The sequence below is a fragment of the Sarcophilus harrisii genome, chromosome 6 (assembly GCF_902635505.1).
Source record: "Sarcophilus harrisii chromosome 6, mSarHar1.11, whole genome shotgun sequence".
Taxonomy (NCBI): domain Eukaryota; kingdom Metazoa; phylum Chordata; class Mammalia; order Dasyuromorphia; family Dasyuridae; genus Sarcophilus; species Sarcophilus harrisii.
Window position 1 is genome coordinate 57,381,709 of NC_045431.1, and position 24,555 is coordinate 57,406,263.

Below are 24,555 nucleotides of genomic sequence, written 5' to 3' on the forward strand. Positions count from 1 at the left end.
AGTAATCACATGTATATAGTTAGATGTCTATTTTCATACATCTTCCATCACTCTGTAATTCTATTCCTGCATTTTTCACATGTCCCTATACATCTCTTATCACAACAACCTATAGGCTATTTCCCAAGTGGGTTTCTCTATTTGCCCTCACCAGCCTAGCTTCCCTGCTTTTCTTTCTCTATTATCTCTTCTCTTCCCACTTCTAAATTCACCCCTCCAGCACACACACACACACAGTATCATTAAACTGTGTAAAATGACAGTAGAGTGATACATAAGAATATCCTGTGTGGAGCCCTTCTCCATCTTTTGTGGGATTGATATTGTTATTAGCAGTGATTTTGGCAATTTCTCATGTGATCTTAGGAAAGAAGAAAATCTTTATCAACATAAGAGATTATGGGAATGCCTCATGGCCCTATCACAAAATAACAATAATGGTATCAGCTAAAATTCAGTAAAACAAAACAAAACAAACAAAACCTACTTGTAGAATAAATCTACATCCACATCACATCAGCCATGGCAATAACAAAGCCCATACTTTAGCTGGCCTGGTTTTCTGAGACATGCACTTCTGGTTCTATGATAAGAGTTGATTGAATGTGAGCTGCGAGCCAGTGAGATGTCAGCACATATTAGTGTTCCATCTATTTTAGCCCTTTACCATATGCTATTTCTTATTGTTTGCCAGTTGTTTAATTTGTGTAAACTGTGGCTTTTCAATGAGAATGAAAGTTACAGATCATATACTTACTCTGTATCCCCTACAGTATCTAGACTCACAGATACTATTGATTAATGTGCTTGGGGAAGTCACTTGACTATATCGACTAGCACAGATTACAGGGTAATAGTTTTTCTAGTTGCTAGCTAGCTATGAGACTCAAGGGCTTTATTTTACTTATTATTTAGGGGTTAAATGATATATTATTAAGTAGCTAAAATAATTCTTGACAGGTGGCCAAGACCTGTAATAGCAAACTTGCCATTTATCCATCTACCAAGTCTGCTTTACCTTAAAGGAGCAAAACTACAAGGATAGCTTTTTTAATTTGAAAGGGTGCTTTAAAAAGCACATGTGAAGCCAGACATCAAAAAAGAAAGATGAGTTGCTGACACTTTTAACAGTAAGTAGATTCAGTGATGGCTTAGATGACACTAATTTATCAGCAATTTAATATTCTGACATGGAAACTAAAAGATAAGCTCTCATTGTTGGAGAAAGAGAAGCAAAAGAAGATACAAGTTACCAAATAAGATGAAAACAACTTTTCAGGATTGATGCAGTTATTACTTGACTAATACAAACACACATTTCTCTGAAGTTCTCCTTTTTACATTATTTGTTAGAACAGAACATTTGTTTAGTTTTTTACTTATTATTTCTACTGTTCTGTATTTTTAAGAACATAGATGAAGTTATTCAGTATTTTATATATTTATAAAATTTTAAATTGGATTTGTGTTGCATCAACATAGGGAAAGAATACTGGATTTAGAAGCAGACCTGGTTGTGGAATATATTAGCATGTGAGCAATATTGTCCTATAGTTTGTCCAGAAATTTTCTTCCTTATTTAGGAGGTAAAACTAGGTAATCACTAAAGTTTCTCAGAGCTATAAGATTGTGTTCTTGTGATTAAGATTGTCACATCACTGCTACAAAATTTGAGGCAAAACATTTGGAGAAAGACTATTATCCTTTTTTTCCCCCTTTGTCCCCCTCCTCCTCTTATGATCAACCCCATCTTCATGAAAAGCATGATCAAGCAAAGAGTCTAGATATGATGTTTCAACATACAATTAATGAAGAATCCCTTGATATTTCAGAACCATAATACCAAATAGAAATTGGAAGAATCTACTAATAAACTTCTGAAATAAATAGCAATTTTTTTCTTAATTAGGAAACATGTCTTTTTTTTTTGCTGCAGGTAATATTGAAAGAACTTCTAAAAACATGGCAAACTATATCTTCAGTAGGTCTGAGCTTGAAAACATCAGGAAATATTTGGAAACTAGATTTTTCATGGATCATTAGCTGTATCTATAGTTTGAAATAGTTAATAACTTTGACAAGTGAGGATTGGTCATTTGATCCAGTTTCTGTTTCTTTACTTATAATTAAAGCAGGATAAAAGGAAAAGAAGGAAGCAGAGTTAGCATTTTTATCATCTGAAATTAATAAATTACTTTGTATTTATCACACATATGCAAATAACTATATTAAATATATAAAATATCTATAGATTGTATATATATATATAAACATATATGAATACATGGTTATTTATTTTGCTACGCATCTTTCTATTACTTACCTATATAGATATTGTTATAAGATCAATTCCTTGAGGCTGGGAACCACTGACTCTCCAGTGCCTAGCACAGTACTATCAGATAGGTTATTAAGTAATGTTTATTGTATTTATTTCAGTTGAGAATGAAAAAAAATATTATTTCTAGTATGATGAGCAATTTTGAAAGAAATCACAGTGCAAAAAAAATCCCCATGCTCCCCAAATATGGTATAAACAGGGAAATGATCAGGGATGAGGTACACTAAATAACTTGAATTTTTTCTCCCTCTACTTTTCTTCCTCTCCTTTTTCCGTCTTCCCCCTTTCAGCCCCTTCACTTTCCTTCTCCCTTCCTTCTTCACAGTTGTGTTCTTCTTGTCTTCCCCAATGGATGCGAGTTTCTTCAGGGAAGGAATTGCTTTTATTTATTTATTTATTTGTATTCCAATGATTAAACACAGTTTCTGGCACATAGCAGGTGCTTAATAAATGTTTATTTGTTGACTGAATATATGTGTTTATGCATATTTTTGTTGTTATTTTTGTTTTGTAATTATTGTTCAGTTGTTTTTCAGTCATGATTAAGAAGTCTTCATGACCCCATTTGGGGTTTTCTTAGCAAAGATGCTAGATATAAACAGGTTAAATAACTTGACCAAGTTCACATAGGTATTGTCTGAGACCAGATTTTGAATTCTTCAATCATATTATTGTGAATATTACATCCTGCTGGATCCAATCTGATTGAAAAGTATTTTGAGCATGGTCCCAGAGAAAAGCTTAAGTTCCAGGTCCTGGGGAGAGGTTCATTAGCCTTCCCTATATTAATTCCCCTTTATCCTTGTTGATTTGGCTTCTTCCATGTGTGCTATCTACAGTATTTTTTTCCTGATTCCATTCCTAGATTCACTGCCATTTCTACTCCCCATCTGGAAAAGAGTTTCTTCTATCCTTTACTTTATAGAACCCCAAGCTTCTTTTGAATAATAGATCAAGTAATACCTTTTATATAAGGTTTTTAGAATCTTGCTATATATTAATACTCTTTTCTTCCTCTTTGTCTTTGTACACAGGCCATATTCACAATAGATAAAGAAGTGATTTTAAAGACAAAAAGACCTAAAATATATATATATATATATATATATATATATATATACTCATCATATGAGCAGGCAAATAACTTAGCACTAGCCTATCAATGCCAAGGAAATTTTCTAAAACTTTGGGAAGTAGAAGAAGTGATCAGTGGGATAAGTACTCATGAAATGGAAAAGTAAGTATTGATTCATTGACTAACATTTGCATTTCACTTGTATTTTTGGTGATAATTGATAATAATTATATTTGCATTTTCCTTAAGAGAATTACTTTCCTTTCTTTCTATTCCATTATATGCTATAGTTTTAAAATCAATTTCTTTAAATTTCACTTTAAATTGATTACTTCTTGATAACTTCCTGATTGTATTAATCTCTAGAAATATGTCATGAGATCATTTCTTAGGATGAGATAACTTTGGAGAAGTTCAATATCTACTGTTTGATTCTACTGTTCAGAGTAGTGGAGACCTAAAAAAGAATTATGTGAGAAAGACCCAGTTGACTAAGGGAGAACAAGGCTTAATAATGCTGAGAAGAATTAAATTCAACTTGTATCTGACATTTGTTTGCCTTATTTTTTTCTATGGGGCAAAATGGTTGCATGTGTTTGTCTGTTGTATGAGACTGAAGAAAAGAAAACTGGCATTCAGGATTCCCTACTGGTAGATTGTCCAAAGTCCATGGTATATGTAATAGTTGTTTAGTGCCTTCAGAATCTTTATTTTAAATAGTGTTAAGAAAACTCAGTTGAATATTTCCTAGAACTCTTGAATTCATAATGGCCTACATATTGTCTAAAAATTGCTTGAATCTGGGAGAAACTTTGAAAGCATAAATGAACAGTCAATGAAGTATTATGTATTATTAATTGCTTTTATTGGTTTTATGTCAAGAGTAAAGTACTGTATACAATTAGACATATTTTGTTTCTTCTTATGTGAATGATTCCATTTGTGCCAATGCCATATGGCCAGGGCTTGATGTAAAATGTAACAAATATGCCCCAGATACAGCGATGACATTTATGCTGAAAAAGATGAAATGAAATGAGTAAAGGGTACTCACTCTATGGGACTTAAAGAGGGTCAGGCATATCTCTTAATACTTCTGTCCCAAGGTAAAGTATTATATCAACCAAGATAATCATTGGACTGGCCCCTTTCTCCTAAATAGTTTAAGATTAGTAGCTAGTATTGCTGCTTCATTGTTGCATTGATTTTAATTTAATATATTCCTTGCTTTATTTATATATATCCTTTTTTGTATTGTGGATCACCTTACTTTGGGAACAACAGGTATCTATCTATTGACTACTTCTGCTACGGATCCAAATGCTCCAATTTTGTTATCTATGTCATAGATTATTTTGTAAATCACTGTGATTGAAATAGCTATGTATCATTTTTGCAGTTTAAAAAATTAACAGATCCTTGAAACATCAAAGTAAAAAATCTATACATTTTAGTGTCCTTAAATGGTGAGGAAACAGAAAGTTGGTATTTTACACTGACCTATATAGTCAAAAAGTTAAAAAAAAATTGTTCATATCAAATTTAATTTTAAGATTTAGAAATTAGGACAATTAAGCTTAGAATTCATTGCCACAGGGCTCTCCTTTTTGCCTACCTCTTTTCTGCTTAGCTCAGAAACCAGCAATACAAGATTTTCTTTTTTGTAGGGTTGGCAGTGGATCACTTCTTTCCTTCATATTATTATTGTGACTGTCATCACTGCTCTGTGACTAGAAGTGGTATGACAATAGTGGGGAATCATCACATTGTTACATATTATAGTGATTCTTTTTATTCTTTGTACATTATGTATTCTCATCACTTTCATTTAGTTTCTGGGTCTACGATTATATGTGACATTCAAAGATCAGTAATGATGAGTAAACAATAGTAGAAAGACCCAGGGACATGGAAGCAAAGAAATTGGAAAACATGTCAACATTTTCCCAAGGTGGAATAGGTTGGTGAATAGCTTAGTGACAGCATTCTAGCATTGTATGTCATTTTACAGTAAAAACTAAAAATATTATGTATACTAATTTAAACAAATCAAATGTCACTGCCAACAACAACAACAAAAAGATAATGCATCATTCAAATCATTATGAAATTTCCAGAATATTTTACTAAAATTGTATGTTTCCCTCTTATATTTTTAGATGAACATCAAGCAATAAAAACAAAATCATCAACAAAAACATGTTTACTTTGAATGGCCTCCATATCCTCTTCCTCTTTCTCCTCATATTTTTCTTCTTGTTTTTTCTTGTTCTTGTTCTTTTTTTCATCTTCTCCTTTCCCTCCTTTCTCTCCTCTTTGGCCTTCTCTTTACTCTCTCCTCCCTCTTCTTCTTCCCTTTGATTGGGAGCCTAGAAGGAAGCAAAAAAATCAATAAAATGAATAGAACACATTACAAGCGTAAGAAACACAATGCTATATTCAAAGGTTTCTCTTTTCTTCACCTTTCTTTTGGAATAATACAGAAAATACTATATGCCTGCACTGTAATCTCCCATCGAGGCTATTGATTGTCAGGGCCATACATACCAATTTTCCCTGGACAGACATGAAGACAAGCCAATGTTAAGGTGCCAAACAGCCTTTCTTTATTGGTAATTTCAGCAGGGATTAGCAGGAAGCAAGAGCAAGTGAATTTATGTCTCTGCTTCTCTCTTCCTTTATCTCTGAATCTTTCTACATCTCTACCTCACTACTTCTCTCTGCATTCTTTTTGCCTATGGACTCAAAACTGGTTATTTATATTTACTCTCCTTTGGGATTACCCCATGCCTAACCCACTCAGCACTGTGTAAGTTGTTTGTTTGTTTGTTTTTGAAGGCTCTTATCTCCTGCCTTTCATTGATTCTCTTCATAAATTTGATTCATATATTCAAAGCTTAATTCAAGGACCATTTATAACATAAAGCCTAGTTGGACTTCTCCCTTTACTTTTGTCCTCCTTGAGGCTTATACATTACTTTTTAATGACTTTTTAGGCACTTTGCATTTACTTTTCCTTATAGACTTACTTTAAACTCGTGTCAAGCCATTGAGCCTTTCTGTGCCTCAGTTATCTTAACTGTATGTAAACGGGGAATAGAAACTTTAGTCCTTAGCTCCAAGAGTTGTTGTGAGCATCTTTAAAGGACTCATGCAAAATTCTTTGTTTACCTTAAAGTACTTTTTATAAGCCAACCTTTCTTATATCATTCCTATTCACTTTTATACTTAAATGCAAATCAATCCCATGATTTCCCCTTCTATTTTCAAAGGAAAGAATGAAGGACAAAATGAAGCTTATGGTTTAAAATATATTTATCTATATCTGTCTCTTTACCTGTATGTGTGTGTGTGTTTGTGTGTTTGTATTTGTGTGTGTGTGTGTGTGTGTGTGTGTGAATGTAATGTACTTACTATGTGAAGCAGTCACCACACTAGGCACCAAGGGACAAAAAAAGAAAGGATCCCTATCTTCAAGGATCTTACATACTACCAAAAGGAAAAATCACACATGAATCTAAGCAAATGCAAATGCATTTGCAAATTTTTTTTCAGAATTTAAGGAGCCAAGACAACTGGAAAGAATACTTATAGAGTGCAACAGGCAAAAACTCCAAGATGATTCTGCCCAACCACTTCATTTTATTGACAAATAAATTAAGATTTGATTAGTCTAAAAAATTGTTCCAAAATTATAGAATTAGGAATCATTAATAGGGATATTTAAACTAAAGATCCTTTTTCTCTAGAATTAGACTCTTTTATCTTGTATTATCTGATCAGCAGTTAAATGAAACCTGTGTCTTTAAGGAAGAAAGAGATTTGAAGCAAGGAAAATGAAGAAGGGAATCATTCCAGAATTGGAGCCATGTATGGAAAAGCATAAAGTCTCTATTCTGAAACATTTTATGTAGGGTGTGGAAAATATTCAACTTTTATCCATCCCCCCCCCCAAGATTGTTGATTATATAGTATCGGTACAATAATTTTGAATTTCTTCTTCGCTAGCAGGAACATTTTCTGGGAATGGGTAGGGAAAGACTCAAAGGAACTGATAAACTAATTTGTTCAAGCATCCTAGGCTTCCTGTGCAAAAATGATCTTGAACTTTCACAAAGCCAATTTAACCATTTACATCTAGAAACTAAATGACTTAGATAAGTCTTAAATATCAAGGGGAAAAAAGTACTCATAAAAGCACACAGAAAAGAAAAAGTAAGCTGTTTATTCATATTGTATATTATTCATCCTCATTTCAGGAAAAAATTGTATGAGGTTATCTAAATGGGTTTAGGCTGGATGCTGCTAACTGGTAAAAAGAAGAGTCTTATTAAGTGGCTGTCTTGTTCTGTAAGAGAAAATAGTCATTTCAAACCACTATCTTCATGCTTAATTTTTCCTCCTGTCTTTTGAATGAAATAAGATACTTCACTTTTTTAGCTAAGAGTAAATGATTCCAAACTCTCTATGAACAATTCTGGTCATCACAATCAGGAGATATGGCACTAACATAATAAGGAATATCTCCAAGGAAGGAGATTTTTTTTTCCGACAGGGTATGGAGTTTCCAAATGAGTTAAAGCAATGTCTGGAAACTGACTTTTATATACTAAAAAGAAAGTCTATCCAATATCTTTTAGTTTTTGGACACTATTAACCAAAAGATGTCACCTCATCTATCCTTGAAAATGAGCTGCTTTTGTAAGTTCACATTCAGTAAAAAAAAAGATAAATCTAGAATAACATTTTCTCTTACTGGAGATTTTTCAAAGAGAAGTTAATGACACTCAATTAAGAGTTTATATAAACTATCCCTTCTGTATTATTATTTTATTAGTTCATTTCAAATTTACAGTTGATTCCAACTTTGCTGCAATATTCATAATTCTTTTATCTATCTTCTCAAGGAATGAGAATTAACAAAATAATGAAGGTACAATGTGATCTAATAGGGTCCACCCTTCAATACTATCTTTAGGTGAACTTATAAAAGTACCTTATTTTTATATAAGATATTCATATTCCTAAATACTAATTAAATATCCTATCATCTTCCAGTAGTTTCACCATACTATAGTATAAAATAGTACAAGACAAAGATGGATATAAAGAATATAGTTCTATATGTGACTTGCTTTCAGAAGAAGAGTTTTGACAACAAACTCCAAATAATTGCAATTTTTCTTTGAACTTAGCAAGAATAGAACAAAGAAAATGAGCACTAATGAATTTTTGAAGTGTTTAAAGCTGATGAGTTTTCAAGACTTTGCAGTGTTAAAGAGCCACACTTAAGTGGTGGCTGTTTTGCACATAAAATGTGAAGTGAGAAATTGAAGCAATTATAAACATAAGGTAAAGTTTACTTTTTTTCCTTTTGGAATTGTCACATTGACCTTATTGCTAAGGGTATTTCAGGTGTAGTATCTGCTGCCCCAACCTCAATTAGGTTTTGCTTTTTTTGCTTAGTATTTTAAAGATTCAGCTAGAAATCTTATTTATCCCCTAAATACATCCTGCCAACTAATATCCCCATGTGTGATTGGGAAAGCACTGAATTTGAATTTAGGAGACCTCAGTTATGTGTGAAGTTAACACTTGATAATTCATATTTTTGTCATTAAATTTATTTTACCAACTCATTTTTATACACACATACATACGCATTTGCTCCTTTGCATGCACACACTTTCACACTACAGAAGTAGAACAAGGAGGGAAAGGAAGCTTGGAAATCAGACAGCAATACAGAAGGACCCCTAGGTACAGTTATGGGGAACAAGCCAGAACAATTTTGGGGACCTTTATTAGGTTGAGGTGAAGACAAAAAGAAGACCAAGAAAGGAAAATGGGAATATCTCATTCAGTGGGAAGATCATGACAGCAATAAAGATATGTAGTAGCATCATTTACTGCATTGTGAAAAGTTTATCAATGAATTTAATGGACTGCATGTGGCAAGAGACAAGAGGATTAAATCTGGGAAGCAGACCAACACCTTCAAATTTATAAGAGAAAGTGGAGAAACTCCTATGGAGAAACTGTCTCATAGACTCAAATCAGGCAAAAGCAAAGGGAGTTCCCACAAATGAAAGCAGACAAACCTTTCCCTCCAAAAAGCAAAGAAAAGGGTTATTCCACAAAGCCCCAGTCAGTGGGGTGGGAGAGGGCTGCCAAGACTGTTTATTGCTAAACTATGCTCAGTGGCTTTCAAATCAATGCCATAAAAATTGGTACACAATGAGATACTGAATGGAGATGCCAGTCATGAGAAGGATGTGCGAAGTTTTGGCAATAACTTCCACAATTCCACTTGGAATGGAATGAGTATGAGAGGGAGCTTGATATGGTTGATGAATTTGAAGTTAATTAATGGAATCAAATCATGGATTTGGTCATGAACACACATTGGCTACAAACATATGTGTACAAGCCATTAGAACACGTCAGGTCACCAGTCAAGGTGTTTAATGAAGCAGAAAATCCAGATTGCTCTTCAAGAAAGCAAAGCTTATGTTTTTGATAAGATGCTTAGATATTGCATCAATCAAAACAAGAGCAACTGTCAGGTTCAAGTATTGTGCTGTGGAAAGAAGAGGGATTCACACATCTTCTACAGTCCAGCTAGATTTCTGACAACAGTCCTCTGAAACCAGATATGGAAGAAGTGTGGAAAGCATTGGAAGTGTTCTGTAGTGGCTCAGATTCTTACCACTTCCTTGGCCACAATAGAATAAAGGAGAGTACCAGTCTTGTAGAAGCTAAAGGGTGACCCATACTGACCCTGAGTTCTATCTGCTCTGGACCTGAGGTCAGTCTGATTGACTCAGAGAGCACCTGAACAGTACATTCAAATGATAGTTAAAGGAGATACAAAGCAACACATTGCCAGAGCTGGAGGCTAGGGAGCTATTTTTTTTTCCCTCTATAAATCTCAGTCCATTTCCAGACTGAAGTGCTCATTTGTGTATCTATTCCTGTTCCTCTGCTCATCCTCTTAAAATTCTTCTTTTCAGATGAAAAAAATAAAATAAAATGGGGAAAATAGTGCTTGCAGTGCATATTTTAGGGATGTTGTTAAGAGAGTCCTTTATAAACCTTAACATATTATGGAAATGTGCCTTTTATTATTATTTTTTTTACTTATTTTTTTTTTTTTTGTCTGCACAGTATTTTGGCTTCCCTGGTACCTACAGCTGTTTAAAAGTCTAGAAAAAAAAAAGTTTGCAGTTCCGTGGGAAGGTAGATAGTTAGTAGTTGCTTTATGGAAGAATGAAGGGGGGGAAATCCTATAGCATGAGGGGGTGTGGTTGGGCTGATGAACTCAGGGATCTATTGCTCAAAAAACACTGAGAAAATGTGGACAGTGTGAGAACTGAACTCTATCTCTTTCAGGGTCTAGAACGGTGCCCTTCATATGTTAGGCATTTAATCATGTACTTTACATTTGGAAGGAAACTTAAAGATATTTAATTCAGTTTCTTCATTTTAAAGAAGAGGAAGGAAAGGACTTGTTCTCTAGTTAGTAAGTGTTAGAGACAGGATGCATGTATTCTGATTCCTTTTTTGGTTTTCTTTCTACTATATCAAGTTAGAATCACATTGTTTAACTTTATATTGACAAATTTAAAGTTTCGTCTATAGTGACACTAAGGCTATCAGTCAATAAACATTCAAGTATCTACTCTGTACAAAATATTATGCCAAGCACTGGGGATGTAAAGAAAGGCTCAAGATAATCACTGCTCTCCCACAGATAATGGATAAGACAACATGCAAAACAAAAACATCTATATGAGGTTTAAATAGGGAATGGAGGAGCCAGGATCATTAGTATTGAAGGAAATCAAAGAAGGCTTCTAGTAAAATTGAATCTTACTTAGGAACTGAAGAAAACTAAAGACAAAATGAATGAAAAACTATTTAAAATAATCTATCCGTCTGTTCTCACTCAGCTCTAATAATTAGCATATGTAGCCAAGTTTACTGGAAATGCAGTGATCTAATAATCTATGATGATGATTAAGAACCACTATAAATCTCCCATATGGACAAATTTTCAAATATTGTTTTTCCTGTCTTGTCGAGCTTTGTAGAGAACTTTGGGATAAAAGATGGCTAGATTCCCAGAATAAGGTGCATATTAATATACCACATAGTGCTTATTGGTTATGTATATGTATAACTCTTTATTCCAAAAGAATTCTATCAACTCCTTCTAAGTTTAACCTTATTATACTTGCCCATAGATTGATGCATTTCAAAAGCGCTAGTTCTCTTTGTCTCTCTCAGCATAAAGCCACACATTCCTGAAGATGTGCAGGCTGGTTGCCGGGTTTGCAATTTCCTCAAATCATTCCCAAGCAGAGAACTAGGACCCTAGTGAGAGGAAGCAAATATATATTATCTTGTATGGGCATCTCCTCTAAATTTCTTATACCATCAATAACTATTTCAATTATGTCACCTTAGTATGAGGCTTCATTTATATTCCTTGAAATAGCAAATCAAACTAATATTTTTGTTTGTTTATTTGCTAAGGTAGGCATATGATGCTCCCCTTCCTTTATACTGCTGGGAAAAATCAATATTTTTTGATCCAAGTACAGCTCTGGTGGCACCTCCTACAAGAATCCATCTCTAATCTCCCACTTTGAGTTATTTTTAGCATGAAATTATGTTTTATTTGTATTTTACATATTTTTAATAAGCTCAACTGTTTAATTGTTTTCTTCAGTAAAATATCACTTCTTTATGGCAGAAATTTTAATTTCTTATGACATTAGCATCTAGTCAGTGCTGAACAATGTGCCAAACCCATAGAATGGTAGATTGTCAATAAATATTTATTAAATTAAGTTGAATTGACATAAACGATGAATAACAAAATAAAAGATAGGAACAAAGTACACTTCATAAAATAAAGATTAAAAATCTAGGATTTAAAGAAGTGTACTGTAGCAGCAAGATAGAAGATAAACATGAGTATCATCAAAGATAGTATATCTTGGAAGTGAATTTATCCACTTCATATTTGTTCATTTGTTCTCTCAGCACTGTCTAGTCAGTGCTTCCATTTTATGTCTCTTTGCTTTAATCCATGTTTCAAACTTGTGCACTAGTATATTGTAGCAACGAGGAAGCTTCAGTACAAGCATAATCTACTTATGCTTTGCCAAAAACAAAGATTCATACTCAGAACTCTTTAGGAATATTTACTTTGACACATAGTTTCTAAGGGAAACAGATAATCTCTTATATAGAAAATTATGAAAAAAAATCCTGTGAGATTTCACATTTTGATGAAATTTATTGTTGTAATAATATGATTTGATAAATACTTTTCTTATGAAAATAAGCTTCTAAAAGTCTAGCCAGAGCTTATGACTCTAAATCATTGTAACTCTATCACCAGTTTGCAATATGGTTGAAAAACTAAAAGATAGCCTAAAGTGAGGGAAGTTCATATTACAAAGCAGTGCCAATACAATGAGACAAGGAAATAGGAGGAGAAGAGGAAAATGGACTCATAAAAGACATCCTTAATGGTTTGTGGTTTTGCTTAGAAGTACTATTCTCATAACTTTGTTAGAAATCTTTAAGCTTTTTCAAATACAGAAGAACCTTTCCCCCCACCCACTCTCTCCCATTTCCCCTCCCACCAAGGAAATCTTGTAATTACCAAATGGGCCTTCAATAACAGGTTTCATATTTTACTATTGTTCTTTTGTAGTAAACAACTTTGTTATAATAATCTTTTGACAAAAGTCATATGAAATAATAGCATGTTATAATGAATCTCTTAAAAAATAAAAGGAGAATGTGCCCATAAACTTACATACAAAAGTTTACCTGTAGGGGAAAAAAAAAGTTCTGTTCCACATCTTGCTCCACTTATGCTGCTTTAACATTAATGTAGATTATTAACATATAACCTCAAATGGGGTGATCCAATTTCTCTTCAGCTTCCCATCTGTAGTCCATTCTCATGAGGGTATGGAACTCATTTGCACAGGAAGGAGACACATTGTAGAGAAGATCTGCTTGGCATTCCAGGGACAGCTGGAAGTCGCTACATTTGGCTCTCAGTTCTTCAAAAGTTCCCCAAGCACTACTCCCCTGGCACCATCCTGGGGCATGTTTTCTGGTGCTCTGTGTAAAACGCTTCAGTGATTTGGGGAAATGGAGAAATAGAATAGCTCTGAAATCCTAAGGGACACTTCTCAATCTACTTTATATATGATATGCAAAATTTACAGGTTATGTTTTTAACTCTTTGCAGAAATTCTTGATTCCTTTTGCTCTACTTGAGTATAAGAGCTCATTAAATCTGTATAAAGACAAACTCAATTTTATGAAATTATTTGTGTTATTTGTTTTGCAAACTCCAAACTAATTAGGATTAGAGCTATATCAGAATTTAGAGATCATCCAATCCAACCTCCTCATATTATAGATGAGGTTCATAGAGGTTTAATAACATGACCATTGTTTTATGAGTCTTAAATGTTACAATTTGGATCTCTCTGGATTCTCAGACTTCATAGTGAATGATCTTTGTATAATCTCTCACTAATTTCCCTGCCAAAATAAAAAAAACACATCACATATTGGAGGATTAAGTTATGATGTTTTTCAGTCATTCAATTCATGTCTGATTCTTTGTGACCTTGAGGACAATACTATCTAATTTTTTTTGACAAAGATAATGGAATGGTTTGCCATTTTCTTCTTCAGTGATTTAAGGCAAACATGTTAAGTGGCTAAAATTGTATTTAGTAAATTGTGTGTGTGTGTGTGTGTGTGTGTGTGTGTGTGTGTGTATGACTGTGTGTTTCTGTGTGTGTGACAAAAGAATTACAGGCAGATGAAAATATACTAGAAACTTAGCTTTAGCTGAAATGACACTAACTGAATAAGTCTTAATAAGGTGAGGAAACAGAACAGAGGAAAGTCTTGCCTTTCATGACAAGAAAATCGCAAAAGATAATATAGTTCAATGGAAAAATCAATGATTCTGGAGTTAGTTTGCAGATATGATTTCAAATTCTAACTCTGACATGTCATATGTGTGTGATACTAGGCAATTTCAAAGCTTCCTGGTTCTTAACTTCCTTATCTGTAAAATGGGAAGTTGGAATGGATTGATTATGGCATCCTTTCTAACTCTAGCTATTTAAATCTATGACATTAGAGTTGTTGGAGGAGATGAGAGGGTGCCACAGACATCATATAGTCTGATCTATAACCTAACAGAAATCCCTTGTACAATATTCCTGACAAATAAGCAATGTCTGAAGGCTTCCACTGAGGAAATCTAATCCCCATTTGGACAGCTCTAATTGTTAGGAAGCTTTTATTTACAATAAGTTTTAATTTGCTTCTCTACAGCTTTTACATAATGCTCCTGGGTTCTGTCCTCTGGTGGTGAAGACCTAGAGAGATGAGGTTACAGAGAAGCACATTTTTTTTTTTAAAAAAAGACAATTTGGAAAATGGAGCCAACCAGAATGCTTTCCATTTGCATCTCTGTATCCCTAGTACCAAATACAATGTTTTCATCTAGCAGGTACTAAGAGAAGATTATTGAATTAGATTTCTTTAAATTTGACTTTGTGGAAAAAATGTAGCCTCTGCAAGTCATACTTGCTTTCATATCTATATTAAGGTAATAAGAGATCCCTTGATAGATGCATTCAGTTATCTCTATTCAAAGATCATCGGCTTGCATCAAGTAGGGGATAAAAAAGGTAGATGTGTTTACAAAGGACATTTTTGCTTCTGCACTAGAGGATGTCCTATGAAAGGTTAAACTAGAGGAGGGAGTTCTGATTGCTAATCAGGACTTCTAGATACTCTTCTTGTGTATGACATTATAATGATCACATCAAATTATCCCTACCTCCAATGATACAGAGCTTCCTCCATAAAATAGTCTCTACTGTTCAAGTCCATTATTTAATATAAAGAAGACAGTCATTTTTATGGCATTTGGAAAAATTATCTAAAACTCTCAACCATTTCAGTGTCCTCACTGACGCAAAACAAAACATGCCCCCCAAAATATTCTCCTATATAATGCTTTTTGGCTATGAATTATGCAGATAAGCTATTGGTTAACACATGAACCATATTTGTGTGTGTGTGTGTGTGACACACATACATAAACACAATTAGGCTGCAACCCATTACTACTGATCAATTGCATACAACATGTAATGCAGAATAAATTATTGAATAAATCATATTTGTATGATCAGAAAAGCATATCAGAAGAGCAACTAATTAAAAACAACTATAGGATAAATGCTAAACAATTACTGAGAATGTCAAAAATCACTGGGAAAATATCTTCCAAGGAATATATGTGGAGGAGATAGATAAGGATATAGAATGATAAGAAATGGAAAGATTGCAATCTGTGATGTTGGAAGCAGTTTGCATATGGATGAGATCATGAATCCAATTAAATTTGAAGTAAAAGTGTAGATATTTGAACTAAAAAGAATTTACCCCTGCTTGCAAATGCTATGTACATATGCTTTTATATGCATATATGAATGTGTAGGGATAGCTATGAATGTTTTTGTATACTCATATACAATCCAGCATTTATTAATCCCTTGCACAGAGCAGGCACATAATAAATTCTGGATGAATCAATAGTGTTTTTTAAAATTGGCACAGAAATGTTCTTGTACTAATATTAATAGCCAACATTTATAAATTGCTTTAAGATTTTTCAAAGCTATTTACAAATATTATCTAATTTTATCTGCAAAAAAAAGCAAACAAATAACTAGGTGTTATTGTTATTTGATCATTTCAGTTGTATTTGTCTCTTTGATGCATTTTGGGATTTTCTTGGCAGATATTGGAGTGGTTTTGTCTTTCCTTCTCTAGCTCAGTTTACAAAAGAGATAACGAAGGCAAAGTGGATTTAAGTGACTTTCTTTTTTTATTATTATTATTATAGATTTTTATTTACAAGATACATACATGGGTAATTTTTCAGCATTGACAATTGCAAAACCTTTTGTTCCAACTTTTCTCCTCCTTCTCCCCCTACCCCTTCCCCCAGATGGCAGGTTGATCAATACATGTTAAAGTATAAGTTAAATACAATATATGTATACATGTCCAGACAGTTATTTTGCTATACAAAAAGAATCAGACTTTGAAATAGTGTACAATTAGCCTGTGAAGGAAATCAAAAATGCAGGTGGACAAAAATAAAGGGATTGGGTATTCTAGTGGTTCCTATTCATCCCCCAGAGTTCTTTTGCTGGGTATAGCTGGTTCAATTCATTACTGCTTTATTGGAACTGATTTGGTTCATCTCATTGTTGAATCATTATATAGTATTGTTATTGAAGTATATAATGATCTTTTGGTCCTGCTCATTTCACTCAGCATCAGTTCACATAAGTCACTACAGGCCTTTCTGAAATCATCCTGCTGGTCATTTCTTACAGAACAATAATATTCTATAATATTCATATACCACAATTTATTCAGCCATTCTCCAATTAATGGGTATCCACTCATTTTCCAGCTTCTGGCCACTACAAAGAGAGCTGCCACAAACATTCTTGCACATACAGGTCTCTTTCCCTTCTGTAAAATCTCTTTGGGATATAAGCCCAGTAGTAACACTGCTGGATCAAAGAGTATGCACAGTTTGAAAAGTTAAATGACTTTCTCAGGGTCACCTTACTATTAAATGTCTAAGGCCAGACTTGAAATGACTCCAGGCCCATTTCCCTATCCAGTGTGCTACCTAGAAGGTTCTATTATCATCTTCATTTTTATTGTTCATTCTTGCCTAATTCTGTGAACTTTTTTTTTTTTTTTTGGCAAAGATGCTGGATTCTCTTTTCCAGCTCATTTTACAGATGAGTAAACTGAGGCAAAGAGAGTTAAGTGAATTCCCCGGGGTCATGTAGCTAGAAAGTATTTGAAGACAGTTTTGAATTCAGAAAAATGAATCTTCTTTTACTTTAGATCTGGCACTCAGTTAACTATGTTACCTAATTGCAGGTAATGGGGAAGTTGAAGCATGTACAAGTTAAACTCCTTGCTCATAAACAGTAACTATCTGAGAATGGATTTGAATTCATGACTTTCTGACTCCAAGCTTGATATTTTATCCACCAAGGTACCTAATTAGAAGACTGAAATATTTGGATTTAAATCTGATCTCAAATACATACTGGTTTTGTAATGCTAATAGTACTTTAAGAATATGTTACTGACTAGTTGTTGATCTGCCTTAGAAAAGGAATTTTCTTCTCTGGGATTTCTCTATGCCAACAAAATTGAATGTTCACACTAGCCCTCCCCTCCATGTGGGAATAAAAAAAATCATGTATCCATGTATGTGATAGAATTTGTTTTCTTTTTTTATATTTTTCCTCTTTATTAATGTGAATTTTTTTCCACCAAGGGGAAGAATAAGACAGAAGCACTCTCTTTGTTTTCCTCTAAAAATTGACAATTTTCTTCTACACATTAAGAGTATTTCTTAGAAGCTTAGCACAGTCTTTACCTAATGTCAAATATTTCAGCAACTGGGCAAGATTTGTTAGATTTTTTTTCGACTTCGTTGTTCTATTTTAGTAAATACTCAACTAGACCAAGGACTTAACAAGGACATAGATATGTATATAATGGAAGAACCTATGTCAGTGTTTTGTTCAAAGTAATGGATTCCTGCCTTTTAAGAACAAAAGTTAAGGAGAACAATGATACATCTACTCCATGGCCAATTTGGAATGTTTACAAGCTACTGCTTTTGTTTTATCTGGCATTTAGGTCTAAACAAATGAATAAACTTAGACAGTTAGAATTTCCCTTCCAATGGCCAGAATATGGGAACTATTTTTTTTTCTCTCCCATTTATCAGGGTAAAGGATTGAGTAGGTTTGGATTTTTTCTGAAAAATCATGTTGAGATACTTTTTTATTGACTTATTCATAGGATGGTGCATTTAGAAGTGGAAGGTGATGACTTCTCAAGTCCTATAGTCTCACCTTAAAAGTTTACAGGAGAATAAAGAACTCTAAACATTATGCAGATACTAAATGACAAAAACAGTATTTGTACCTATTTTAAAATTAGTAACTTTTTTCCCACTTTAATATAATTTTTACTACTATATACAACTCCTCTTCTTCCTCTTTTTCCTTCTTTTCCTCCTCCTCCTCCATTAACAAAATTGGCCCTTATACAGTTTTGTAAAGTAATATATTTTATTTTAAGGAACCCTATGACAATCCTGTGATGTAGCTTCTTTAGATGTTATTATCACAATTTTGCAGACATGAAAACTTAGAAAGGTTAGTCAAACAACTAATAAGTGTCAAAATGAGACTCCAAATCCAAATCTTTCATACTCTGAATCCATCGTTTATTTTCTCCTAGGTTTCTTAAATGGGTTTGGGAACTAAATTCCTCCTTCCCTCCTTTCTTCCTTCTCTCCTTCCTTCCTTCTCCCTTTCTTTCTTTCTTTCTTCCTTCCCTCCTTCCCTTTTTCCCTCCCTCCTTCCTTCCCTCCCTCCTTCCTTCCTTCCTTCCTTCCTTCCTTCCTTCCTTAATTTTTGATAGCTATTTCAATGTAATTAGTTTTCTTTATAATCACATGTACTTAATTTTGTGCATTTAAAAACTGAAATGCAATATAACATGAAAATATGTAGAAAATAAATAGTGAATAAATCACTAGAATATTCACAAAAGTGGAAATTATTTCATTTTTATCTTTGCATCTCCTTAGTGCCTAATGGGAATTTAATATATCTATAGAATTATCATGGATTCCTATTTCAACTGAAAAAGTCAGTCTAGAGCCTAAAAAAAACCCTAAAAATAGTTCCAATTATTTTTGTCTTTATCTTTAATTTGGTACAGTCACATGCCCTCCTCACTTCAGGAGGGCTGTGAATTCAGAAACTTAAGATAACTGCCTAAAATCCAAATGATCATGTATGTCTGTTATTTGCCTGCAACTTTAAACTTTCATTCAAAACTGCATTATGGTATGGGTCAAGTTTAATGTATGCCACTGGTAAGGTTCTCTCCAGCCTAAGAATTGTTCTAAAGGTCACCAAGACACCTACACTGATATTCTGATAAAAGATGACCTCCCTTTAAGTCCCCTAGGAGCCCTTACAGGGACCCACAGGTGACCTGGATCTTCAGAATTTCATGAACTGTTGGGAGTAAACTTACAAAAAGAGCTATGTTGTCCCCAGACTCATCATTTCCCTCTGCACTGCAGAAAATAACAAGAGGGAATTAGAGGCCTTTCCAATATCTAAAATATAATTCATAGTTTCAGTGGAATCCTTTTAATATTTTCTCCTCAGAGATTTCAGGAAGTAAAAATGCAAAAAATCCAATATATATTGGTCACTGGCCAGAAATTAGATATATTGATGCCAATCTCTAAGTGTTGGAAAATCTCAATACCTCTGGGGGAAAAAAAAAAACATATTCCCAGTGTAATATTTTGATTAGGTAATACTAAGCCTTTACATTAAGCCTTAATGTAGTTTTTCAACTTTTACCCCTTAAACCTTTAGAGAGCAACAGTTTTGTTATAAACCTAAACATAAAATTTCAGTTTTTGGAAATTGTTGACTTAGTGCTTTCAGAAAAGTATTAAGAATACTGAAATTGTTTTTTTTCTCAAATATGTACTATGTTCAACAAACAAATTTTGTCTAAATTTTAATTATGCAGTTGTTTGAATTTTTTTGGTACCAGCATTTACTGAGTAAAGAGAACTAGGGAAGTTCTTTATGATGATGAATAAAGTAATTTGTTCAATCATTACAATTAATCTTAATACAACAAATAGCCTAACTCTTCATATAAGCTATAGAAATTAGTCATTTTTACCAATAAGTTATACTTCATAATGCTACTGACAATCCTATATCAACAGCTATAGATCATAACAAAAAGTGACATTTGTTGACCTATCTCAGGTCTTTCATTTAATCAGTTATAATGAATTCTTCAAAACCTCACAAACATGGGGCTATTGAGTTTAGGTAGTACTTTTATGGTCAGATGTTCCATATAGCTCAAATAGTAGGGAACATTGAAGAAAATATCACTCTGCTCTCAACTGGCAATTTCATCCCTAAATTTATCTAATCATTTATTAGCTCACTCATCTACTTATTGATTTATCCATTTATCCATTCAAAAACAAGTTTTTTTTTTTTAAGAATGCATGTTTAATAAAACACTGGAATATATACAAAATTTAAGAAAAAAGATGACCTAGTAGAGTGTAAGCACCTTATTATCAAAGATATTTGTTTTATTATTATTATTTACAGTGAATTGTCCATAGTGACACTAGAAGAATATTTGTTGGATTAGAAAAAGTATTTGACTCTTATGTTGATTTTGGAACTTGTCCAACTCTGATATTAACTGGAGATTCTTCCATGGGGTTCAAAGAGATGTTTGCCTTCAATATTCCCTTATTGATACTTTTAATAGATCACTTAAATCCAACTTCAGTCAGATCCCACCAAGAGGTATCTATCATTCAGAAAACTGACTTCCAAGTCCTGAAGTTCAAATTACTTATAGTATCCAAGGATACAACTTTGTGAATAAGAATGTAATATTTTTTGTGGCTTACTTTATAAATGTAAGTTCTCTTGACCCAGACTATGACTTGTCACAGTAATTGCCAGAGGCCTTATCCATAAAAGCTTCTAAGAACAGTGGCTAGGTCCTAAGGATTTTGATTCCAGAAAATATGGAAAGCAGGCATAATTTTACAGTGACCTACCATAGGGATACAATGTTCTTTTTTTCTGTCACAAGCATAGAATTGCTATCTATGCTCAAATTGCAGTCTGTTTCCTTTCTAAAATAAAAAAAGAATTTTAAAGAGTTGGGAAAAACACATCTTCTGTGAAAAAGATGGTAGGGAGATGTATGTTTTTTATAGTAATTTACTGAGTAGGGGATTCTGGGGGAGGGGCCGAGATAGCAGAGTGAAGCTAGGAAGCTGCTCAATTTTTCCCAGTTTTCCTTGAAAATCCTGTAAATCCAACCAGCTGAACAATCTCAAATGACAGAGCCTACAAAGACTCAGAATGAGACTATTTAGCTCAAGATAGATTGACAGTACTTCAAAAAAAGTCAGTCTCACTGGGGTGAAAAGGGTGCTCAACCCAGCTCAGACAGTGTCCACGAAAATCAATGAGAAATCAGCAGATCAGCAACTGAGACGCTTGGTCCTAGTTCAGTAGCAAAGCAGACCAGTGGGACAGCCTCCAGTCTTAAATCAGAAAGCAAATTGCCAACCCAGGAAATCAAACAATAGGGAAAAGAAAAAATTGGGAAAAGAAATGAGAGGGTATGCAGGAAAGAGTTAATCACTTGCAAAACATAATTGGCCAAAAGCAAAAATAAATAAATAAAGGCTCCACTTAAAAATGTAATTGGACAGATGGAAAAAAAAAACACATTGAAGAAAACAATACCTTGAAAAGTAGAATTAATCAAATGGGAAATGAGAGATGTTAGAGCTAGTTGAAGAGAATCATACATTAAAAACTAGACCTGCAGAAATGGAAGCTAATGACTCTGTGAGACATCAAGAGTGGCCAAACAAAAAAAGGAAGAAAATGTAAAATTCTTCATCGGAAAAATAGCCAACTTGGAAAGTATATCCTGGAGAGACAATTTTAAAATTATTGGTATACCTGAAAGATACAACTGAAAAAAAAATTCTGGATAGTATTCTTCAAGAGTTCATCAAAGAAAATTGTCCTGATATACTAGAACCAGAGTGCAAAATAGTCATTGAAATAATTCATTAATCACCTCCAGAAAGAGATCCCTTAAGGAAAAAACCCAAGAAATATGGTTGATCAGAGGACTTGGAATATACTATAATCTAGAAGGCAAAGGGCCTGGGTATAGAACCAGGAATCAACTACTCTGTGAGCGTGAACATCATCTTTCAGGATAGGATACAGATTGTCAGTGAAGTAAGAGATTTTCCAACATTTCTATTGAAAAGATCAGAATTAAAAAGAAAATTTGACACACAAACATGATCAAGAAAAGTACAGGAAGATAAACAGGAAATATGTCTGTGGCAGGACAGAGTCAAGACAACTGATAATGAATCAAGATGCAGTGGATGACTTGGTGTCTTTGATGTGTAATCAAGTTCTAAGTGCTCCACAACACCTGCTTCACCTGCCTTCATGGTCATTACAATAAACTGTTCTCATCCACCCATTCCACCAGAAGTCTTTACATGCTTGAGATAGACACACTTCTAACTCAACATAAATTTGATATCATTTGATTATCCTCAACCTGCTTTAGCCCCTCTGCTGAAATGATTTGCTGAGGTGGGGATTCAGCCTCTAGGGGCTACAGGTGAGAGTTAGGTGGATCAGGTGGACAGCAAAAGTGAAAAGCAGCTCTGAAAAGTGCTCAACAACATTCACACCAGAAGTAACTAGTAGAAGAAAGAAAAGGGAGGAACTGAATAGAAGGGAGGGCAGAAGTACCAGGAGAAAGGGATAAGAAGAGAGAGGAGGGGTGATAGAAGGGAGAGCAGGTTGAGGGCAGGATTGGTCAGAAATAAAACACTACTAAGGAGAGACATGGTGGAAAGAGTGAAATATAAAGTATATGGATGGGAGAAAATAGAATAATAAAAAATAATAATAATAGAAAATAATAATAAAATAATATAATATAATAAATAAAATAATAAAAAATAGAAATATAGAGTTGGTAATTTTAACTGTGAATGTGAATGGGATGAACTCTCCCATAATACCAGAATCCTATAATATGCTGCTTACAAGAAACACATTTAAAACAGAGATATATACAGAGTAAAGGTAAATTGTTGAAGCAGAATTTATTCTGCTTCAGCTGAAGAAAAATAAATTAAAGCAAGGATAGCAATTCTGACCTTAGAAAAAGCAAAGGAAATAGATATAATTAAAAGAGATAAAAGAAGAAAAGTACATATTGTTAAAGGGTACCATAGATGATGATATGCACCAAGTGATATAGCATCCAAATTCTTAGAGAAGAAGTTGTCAGTTATGGGAAGAAATAGCAAAACTCAATCTCCCCCATCAGAAGTAGAGTAATATAACAACAATATAAACAAGAAAGAAATTATAGAGGTTAATAGAATCTCAGAAAACATAGATATGATAGCTCTCTGGAGAAAACTGAATAGAGATAAAAATATATATAACATTTTCTCAGCAATGCATGGCAGTTACACAAAACAATTGACCATGTATTATGGCATAAGACCCTCAAAATCATGTATAAAAAGGCTGAAATAGTAAATGCGTCTCTTAAACAAAAATTCACATTGCCATAAAAAAATTCAATACAGGATCAGAGAAAGATAGACTAAAAATCAATTAGAAATTAAATAGTCTAATTCTAAAGAATAAGTGAGTCAAACAAAAATCATTAAAACAATAACTTCATCCAAGAGTATGATAATATAATTTACTGATTCCTTTTAAGTTCTTATTTAGTTGTCCAACTCTTTCATGGCCCAGTGAAGAGAGCCCTGGGTTTGAAGTCATGAAGATTCATGATTGTGGGACACTGAGCAAGTCATTTAATCATGTTTTCCTCAGTTTTTTTTTCTGTAAAATGATCTAATAAAAGAAATGGAAAACCACTCAGTAGCTCTGCTAAGATAATTCCAAATGGAATCACAAAGAGTTAAATCTACTGAACACATACATTCAACAAAATTCTTCCCATATCTTCCCTGGGTTTTCACTCCATTTTAGACACATCATTGCTTAACATCTAGCAAACTATTTCTGTTATTCTGATCATAAATGCTGCCATTGTTCCTATCACGTTCAGTTATTGTTTAGTCATTTTCTCTATCTTCTCTGACTTTGTGACCCAATTGAGACTTTTCTTGGCAAGGATACTGCAGGGGCTTACCATTTCCTTCTCCAGATCATTTTATGGATGAGGTACTGAAGTATATGAGGTAAAGTGACTTGCTCTGGATAATACACATGGTAAGTGTCTGAAATTACATTTGAACTCAGGAAGATGAGTTATCTTGACTCCACACCTAGTGGTCCATAGAGCT

At 33.5% G+C, this 24,555-nt stretch overlaps 1 pseudogene; it reads left to right on the plus strand.

The window, feature by feature from the left end:
• LOC105750898 overlaps nucleotides 1-10,185 on the plus strand; it is a 134,644-nt pseudogene extending 124,459 nt beyond the window's left edge.
• The last annotated feature ends 14,370 nt before the right edge of the window (nucleotides 10,186-24,555 follow it).